Raw genomic sequence first — 8,379 nt, 5'->3', positions numbered from 1 at the left:
AAGACAAGTAGTTTGTTTAGGCATGGTTTGTAGGGAAATAACAAACCTGCGCACATATATTCAAACGAATATAACTATAGAATGAATTTTTAATGCGCATGTGAACGCCATCAGGTCACAGGTTCGCGTTTAAAGTCTGTTTAGAGAGAACGCCGTCGTCTTAGTGGCCCCTAATGTAATAACAAATGATAATTTTGCTGGAAGTGAATCAATCAAAACTAACTTTAGCTGGAAATAACATCATTCAAAAATCGCTATAAAGCCAAAACAATCTCTGTTACCGTAAATTGTATGTTTATCTCTGTAAAGCTGCTTTGAAACAATCTCCATTGTTAAAAGCGCTATATAAATGAAGATGACTTGACTTGACTTGACAATGCAAAACTGTTGATGCTGTTGTCCGGTGCCTAGACTGTGTTCCCTCAGGAAATCAGTTTTTCTGTTCAACATGTGACACCGTGATCCACAGAAAAAATGTTTTACATGATAGGGAAGCTATGTTTGATGGTTTTTTAAAACCTATTCCACCAACATCCTTAGTGGTGGTTGATGAAAGTGGTCAATATCAACTCAGTGAACAGTAGGTGCCCTCTGCAGTTTCCTTTCACTGAATAATGTTTTTTTTTTTTTTTTTTTTTTTTTTTTTGAGTAAATGTGTAGACATTACTGATATTACTTTCTGAAATTTGATTTACTGCAGTGTGTATGCTTCCAATTCCTCCACCGATGCAAATCTGTTCCTGTGGTCCAAACCAAGACTTCAAAATTATCCCAGGAAAGCAGACTGTATTGGTGACTATCAACGGTGTTTTCACTTCCTTCTTCCTTTTTATATCCGACCAGATGAAGTCAAGCATAATAATGGCTTACTATATTCTTTTGTCCTGTGCTATACAAATACTGGTCAAATAGTAAACACATGTTTATTTTAAGGTCCATACATCTGCGTCTGCCGTGTATAAGCTATCCACTTTGTTCTTCCAAATGGACTCCTGGGATTAGTGACTTGCTTGAATGCAGATACTGGCCAGCAACCACCAGCTGCCAAATGCTGTTCAAGTTTGATCTGTTCACATCATTTGAGCAGATGAAATTAGCCAGCCCAGCTTTATCCCAACAAGCATTTATCAGAATGCTTGAACATCGATCTCTTTGCACTGGTCGGGTAAGGGCTGTTCCCTTTCGTTGTCACTCCGAGTTCCGTCGGATGACGATGAATGGGGTTTCGCTTAGAAAGCCAATCGACTTCGAGTACTACAAAACGAGCCAATGGCAAAGAAATGCCATGGGTCTGCGGAATTTGCATAGCGTAACTCCGCCTCACCTCGTGGGTATTTAAGGAGAACGCTGGCAGCAAATAGGCATGTTTTCGCTTCGGAGCCAAGGTGATCCTTCGTTCCACAAGGCATTCCTGTACTGTCAGTTCTTCAAGACGAGCGAGATTCTCTGGTGTTGGTGTGACGGCGATCTCCGGCGAGCGCGCACTTCCTGCTTATCTGTCTGTGGTTTGACAGCGAGTGTGTTTCTCCCCGGCCGCTTCAACACAGTCAGAGTTTCTTTCCTCTCACAAAAGAGCTTGCACGCGGCACGTCTTTTTAAAGATGCCTCGCCCGTGCACTTCTGGTTGCGGTAGACTCGTTGCCGACTCTGATGGGCACGAGCGTTGCATAGTGTGTTTGGGCATTGATCACGCTAGAGCAGCGCTCGTGGATGACTCATGTTCTCTCTGCGGGAACATGACCATCGCAGCACTACGATCAAGACTCAGTGATCTCGCAAGAGTGAGAGCCCCCTCATCCACACCCCGATCTACTGACTCTAGAAATAGAGCTAGTACTTCGGCTGGTGGCCAGGGTGATCTGAGGGTGACGGTTTGGAACAAAACGCCGACTATCAGTCCGTGCCCAGCCGCACCCTCTCCAGTGTTGCAACCTGTGAGTGCTCAGGGGATTCCTGCGGGATCATCTTCGGGTGTCCCGCGGGTTTCCTTTGGCGCTCCAGAGGAGGACGCGATGTCTATCGCGGCATCACAAGGGGGGTCTGAATCTTCTGGAAGTGAAGACTCATCACAGCTGCCACCTTCGGGTGTGAGCACAGTTGTGTCAGAGTCTGATCCGGAGATGACGGCCATGCTGTCTCGAGCCGCCGCGAGCATCGGGTTAGAGTGGACCCCTCCGCCCTGTCCCGAGCGCTCGCGGCTGGATGATTGGTATTTGGGTCAGGCTGCGGACCCCCGTCCGCGTCAGGCCCCGATACCTTTCTTCCCGGACGTGCATGATGAGATCTCGAAGTCCTGGAAGACCCCCATGTCTTCCCGTGACCGCTCGATGATCTCATCCGCCTTTCCTCCCCTCGATGAGGCCGCTGCCCGTGGGTACACTGGGCTCCCCCCGGTTGAACGCTCTGTTGCGATGCAACTGTGTCCTCAGAGCGCTTCTTCTCGTGGTGAGCCTAAGCACCCATCCAAAGCCTGTAGGTACTCGTCTACGTTAGTGGCGAAGTCTTACAGAGCTGCGGGACAGGCAGCCACCTCTTTGCATGCCATGGCCATTCTGCAGGTCTACCAGGCCCAGATGCTCAGGGACATGCACGAGGGCAGGACAGACCCAGGGCTCTTCAATGAGCTGCGCGCCGCCACCGACCTTGCTCTCCGAGCGACGAAGGTGACCGCACACTCCCTGGGTTTGGTGATGTCCACAGCCGTGGTCCAGGAGAGACACCTCTGGCTGAACCTTGCTGATATGAAGGATGCCGAGCGGTCCCGGCTGCTCGACACCCCCATATCACAAGACGGCCTTTTCGGCGGTGCAGTCGAGGATTTTGCCCAACAGTTCTCGACTGCTCAGAAACAGACTGAGGCTATTAAGCATATTGTGCCCCGACGGCCCGCTGCTGCCTCCACCCAGCCGACCGGGCAGAATACTCAGTCTGTTCGCCGCCGAGGGCGCCCTCCTACGGCTCCCGCCCCTCCCAAGCAGCAGCCTTCACCTGGGCCCGGTCGCGGAGGAAGCCGTAAGAAGGTGCCCCAGCCCTCTCCAGCCCCGCCCCCCGCTAAACGCCGGGCTAAGCGGCGCTCCTGAGACGGGCTGCTCAGGGATGATGTGCACTTCTCAGGAGATGGTAGCAGGACCACTCCTTCCTCCGGTGGAGGGCCGGGGGAGAATCTTTTGTTCTCCACTCCCCGCTGCTCACCCTCGGGTGGGCAGCACCCTTATGTGGTTAAAGAAAGAAGTGACACATTCATCCCTGAGCACACAGAGTTCTCGGACGACACAGTGCGCCGCCCCCGGGCCGTGCACCCCTCGTCCTCCTCTGTCCCAGAGCCGGATGACAGTGCGCGCCGTCCCCGGACCGTGCCGCTCTCATCCTCCTCTGTCGCCAGACCCCTGGCAGAGCAGACCCCCGTGGAACGTTCGTCCTTCCCTGGTCTCCTCTGTCAGGACGCGGTCTATGGCTGTACCCCCACACCGGGCCGCTATGCCGTCCACGTCTGGGTCAGCCATACCGCCTCGCTGCCCCACCGACGGGAAGTCTGTGGTTCGCATGACCCCGCTGGTACAGTCCTTGGGAGCCTGGCTAGAGCTTCCCAACCTGTCCCGCTGGGTCGCACGAACGATCAGGCTCGGCTACGCGATTCAGTTCGCGCGGTCTCCTCCCCGCTTCAGGGGAGTCCGCTCCACTATGGTCGGTGGCAATGCCCCTATCATGAGAGCGGAGGTTGCCACCCTGCTGGCGAAGGGTGCGATCGAGACTGTCCCTCCAGCCGAAATGAGGACCGGCTTCTACAGCCCGTACTTCATTGTCCCGAAGAAAACCGGTGGTCCGTAGACCCCAGCCTGGATATGTGCCCAAGGTTCCTACCACTCCCTTCCGGGACCAGGTGGTGAACCTGCAAGCGCTGCCCCCGGAGGAGGCAGACCCAGCCTTGGCACTGCTCTGTCCAGTACGTGCTCTTCGCATCTATGTAGACAGAACGCAGTGTTTCAGGACCTCAGACCAGCTCTTTGTCTGTTATGGTGGGAAGCTGAAGGGAAAGGCTCTCTCCAAGCAAAGGTTGTCTCACTGGATAGTGGACGCCATTGCTTTGGCATACCAGCAGCAAGGTCGACCGTGCCCCCTTGGTGTGACCGCACACTCCACCCGGATTGTGGCGTCCTCTTGGGCTTTAGCGCATGGCGCCTCGCTAACAGACACTCAGGGATGATGTGCACTTCTCAGGAGATGGTAGCAGGACTGGATACGTGCGATGATCTTTCCCCGAAAGCCCTGAGCTCCTCCAGCACTGCTGACGCTGGCGCCAGTGTCTATTGCCTGCGCGTCGGCTAGGTGCCTTCCGTGTGCATGGTACCTCCTCTGAGTTACCCCCACATGTGTATTTCCACTGTAAGCCTCTCTGAGCATGTGTCTTTCCCTTGGCAAGCCACCTTGCCACCCCTGGGGTTGAAATATACCACCTGCGGCTGGACACCCCAGTGATTCCCCATATGCATCCCTCGGGTCATATGTGTATTCTTAAGTCCCCCCCCTCTGGGTTGGCAGTAATTGCATATTTCCCTAAATCTGGGATATGCTCCCCAGTGTACCTTGGTATTCCTGTGCTAAATAGGAGTCCTTCGTCCGTGCTAGTCTCACGACAGGGATCTCAGATTTACGCAGGGCACTGGAAGACAGCTGAGAAGGTGGCATGATTAGACTGGTATCCCCATTCGTCGTCATCCGACGGAACTCGGAGTGACAACGAAAGGGAACGTCTCGGTTACGGATGTAACCCTCGTTCCCTGAGTAGGGAACGGAGACGTTCCGTCTTCCTGCCACTTTCCGTTGTACCGCGGGGATCGCCTGAGCTCAGTCTTGGCTCCTCAGCGAAGAAACATGCCTATTTGCTGCCAGCGTTCTCCTTAAATACCCACGAGGTGAGGCGGAGTTACGCTATGCAAATTCCGCAGACCCATGGCATTTCTTTGCCATTGGCTCATTTTGTAGTACTCGAAGTCGATTGGCTTTCTAAGCGAAACCCCATTCGTCGTCATCCGACGGAACGTCTCCGTTCCCTACTCAGGGAACGAGGGTTACATCCGTAACCGAGACGTTTTCTTTCCAAAATGTTTGAATTCCAGACTTCAAAATCTTTTATTAACCAAAATAATACCATCCCTTCTTTCCAGACGGGTAGTATTTGTGGTGATACCTTCCACAGAGTCTTTCGGGAGTTTGCCTTCTGCAACTTTAAGAAAGAAGATCTGTGCCTGATGGAGCCCTTTAAATGCCCAGCATGCACACCAGACATGCTGGCTATATCTGCAGATGGTAATAGAAAACATTACCGGTTCAAGAAGTCAAAAGGGTAAATGGAATCTTTTTTTTATTTAGATGTAGGGTGGTGCAGTGGTCTTTTTGTGTAGCCCTGCAATAGAGTGGCAGATATGTCCATGCTGCACGTCACCTCTCACCCAGTGCTAGATGGGTTAGGCTCTAGACCCCCCATGCCATTACCCTCTAAAGGAAAAGCAAGTATAGCTATTGGTTGGATGGACTGATAGTTATTTATAGAGAAACTATGCTTCACCTTATTGCTGTAAAAACGAACAATAATTTTGTGGCATCTAAACATATTTCTTCGACACAAAAATGTTGGCTCTAGTCATTATATAATTATACTTTTATTTGAAAGTATGTGTGATTGCTTCACATTTAAACGTAGATGCTTTTACAATTTAAAAAGTGTTTGAAAGATATAGCACTGTTTTAAACAAGCTTGTAATATTACAGTTCTATGACAACAATCTGGTAAATTGTTCAGGAACTTTTTCTCCCTTCTGTAGCTTGAAGACAAGAACAACAATAAAGGTGTTATTTATTTTTTTACTGTAAACAGTATGTTTTTTACTTACACAAGTTAATGCCAAATTACAGCATTCATTTCCACAGGACAAATACAAGCTGATACTCTAAACACAGTGTTCCAGATCAAATGTAATTCATACAGACTAAAATGTGTGGCACCTTTATGGTTAATTGTCATATTAATTTAGGTGAATGCAACGTTTAATTATGATTATGTTATTGTTTTGGCGATGAATTCCTCTTATTTAACAGGACAGACGAACCATCTCTTTTTGATGGACTGTTCATCGCACAAGATGCCAAAGTATCTGCGTTTGTTACCAAATAAAAAGCCAGATGTTAAGTGTAAGGATTTCTTCAACTCTATAACCCTTATTTTATTTTATTTTTTACTTGTCCTGCACCGGCAACATTTACAGCAGGCAGAGAAATATCACAGAAGTCCAGGGCCAAGGTGGATGAAGAGGGCCTTGAAATGGCTGTGTGTAGACATGGAATCTTGTTGCAAGGCTTGAATCACTACCGTGGTGAAATATATGCCTACCCAATGTTCCTGCAGAAGGAGCTGCCTGGCACAAGCTGCAAATGCGACATTCTTTTGTATGGACATTTCTTGCAGGTAGATAGCCATTGCCAAATGATAAATGAAGTTTTTACTGATGTTTTACCTTTGTTAATATATGCCATGCATGGGAATAACACCATGACAAGCTAAAAATCACACATTTTATATATTATGAAATTAGAAAATTATTATGGTAACAAGTCACATAGGTCCTGGTTTGTCTCCTTACCAGTTTTGCAAATTTTCCCATTACAGGTACTGGCCTTATTTGGAAAAGATGGCAGAGAAGTTATCTGAGCTTCAACCACTGACCATGATGAAGCCTTTTCTCTCTGTAATGCATGCCAAGGCTCACACTGGCAAATGTGAGGTACAGTTTGCGAGTTAAGTTTACGTTTTAACGCAAGTTTTTAGAAACGTATCATTGCAGCATCAGAAAATTTTAGCTTGATTTTTATCTATGTAAATATGCACGTTTCAAAAAAAAATAGTGCACATTAGTGAAATACTTTAATGCAGCACTGCATTGTGTACAGTATGTCTCCCTTATCTGACACGACCCCATTCATTCGTTGAACTTGATTTCACCAAGTACCACATGTTCCTGGATCAACATCTTTGTTGATCCTGGATCAACTTTCCAATCAACCAATCAGATTTGAGGGACATGTTTACAATTTATGTCAAGTTTAGGCTTAGAACCAGAGTGAAGTACTTAAACATCAGTGTTATTAACCTTTCATTACCCTCTGATTTTAGGGAAAAGTTATGGGTAGGGTTAGGTTTAGGGGTAGGGATTGGGTAAGGACTACATTTTGGGACAGGAATGTTGATCCAGGATCAACCAAATATGTTGATCCAGGACCATGTCTTACTTGGCAAAATCACGGTGACCCACCCAATTCAGGTCTTGCAGTCTCTACTAATGAGCTGATGAGTTAAATCAAGTGTGACATAAGTGAGATATACAAAATGTGTAGTCCTGGGGGTCCTCGAAGACAAGTTTAAAACCACTTATTTAGTGTGTGTGTGTTGGGTGTATACAGTATATATATATATATATATATATATATATATATATATATATATATATATATATATACACACACACTCACACACACACAACGCTTAAGAACTTTTAAAACATAGTTAACATTACCTTCAGTGATCATTCTGGTTTAACAGCAGGGCTGTTTGTAGGATATGCTTCCTAAACCCTTCCAAAAGTTCTAACTGCACAATTGCAGTTGTGAAAGCTTTTCTTTCATTATTATCCTACCTCAGAACATTTTATATTTTCACATATTAAACATCAAAATTTGCTCATGGCCAAATTCAATTGAGGATACAAAAACAAGATTTGAATGATAAAGGTCTTGATCGTATTCTTTGGAGCAGGTTAGGTGGGGCGGTAGAAGCCAGGATGGTGCAGGAAACACTGTTGGTGAAGAGGTGGAACAGGTCAATAGCTTCCTTTCAAGGGCAGCTCTTACTACAAAGTACATGACCAAGTCAGGTTGGTTGAAAAAAGGGTTAACCCTTGTGTTTTTGCTACTACATCACTCAACTTGCATTTTGTATTTTTTTTTCTAATAATTTTTTTTAACCTTACAGACAGCAACCAAACAAGGCAACACAAACGGAGGAAACTTGGTGAGCTCAAAAAGACACTTAGAGAGAAGATGGTGCTGTACAACACCATTCCTGGCTGTGAAGAGAAAATTGACACCGAAGCAGCATGCAGTCTCTCTGATGATTTTATTCTGCCTTGGGAAGCACAAGGAGATGGTAAGTAATGTGTTGTATTTTTGTGTTTTTTCAAATTCACAAAATTCAGTTGATTGTTAATACAAGTAATAACCGTCAGCAATTTAACACTGCCACCCAGTAAAAAAGGTGCAACATACAGTAAAGAATAAAACATTATATATTCTTTTGTTATCTGAAATATAATCTGTAATCTTCCCATA

At 46.9% G+C, this 8,379-nt stretch overlaps 1 long non-coding RNA gene across 1 annotated transcript; it reads left to right on the top strand.

The window, feature by feature from the left end:
• The first annotated feature begins 6,252 nt into the window (after positions 1-6,252).
• Positions 6,253-7,948, top strand: LOC130099043 (uncharacterized). The gene is made up of 3 exons (XR_008808360.1): positions 6,253-6,463; positions 6,665-6,779; positions 7,808-7,948. It is a non-coding gene; the product is annotated as an uncharacterized LOC130099043 (long non-coding RNA).
• Positions 7,949-8,379: the final 431 nt, after the last annotated feature.

This window comes from Rhinichthys klamathensis, unplaced genomic scaffold (assembly GCF_029890125.1).
Source record: "Rhinichthys klamathensis goyatoka isolate OS25496 unplaced genomic scaffold, OSU_Roscu_1.1 h1tg000011l_1, whole genome shotgun sequence".
NCBI lineage: Eukaryota > Metazoa > Chordata > Actinopteri > Cypriniformes > Leuciscidae > Rhinichthys > Rhinichthys klamathensis.
This window is presented reverse-complemented; position numbering and strand designations above follow the sequence as displayed.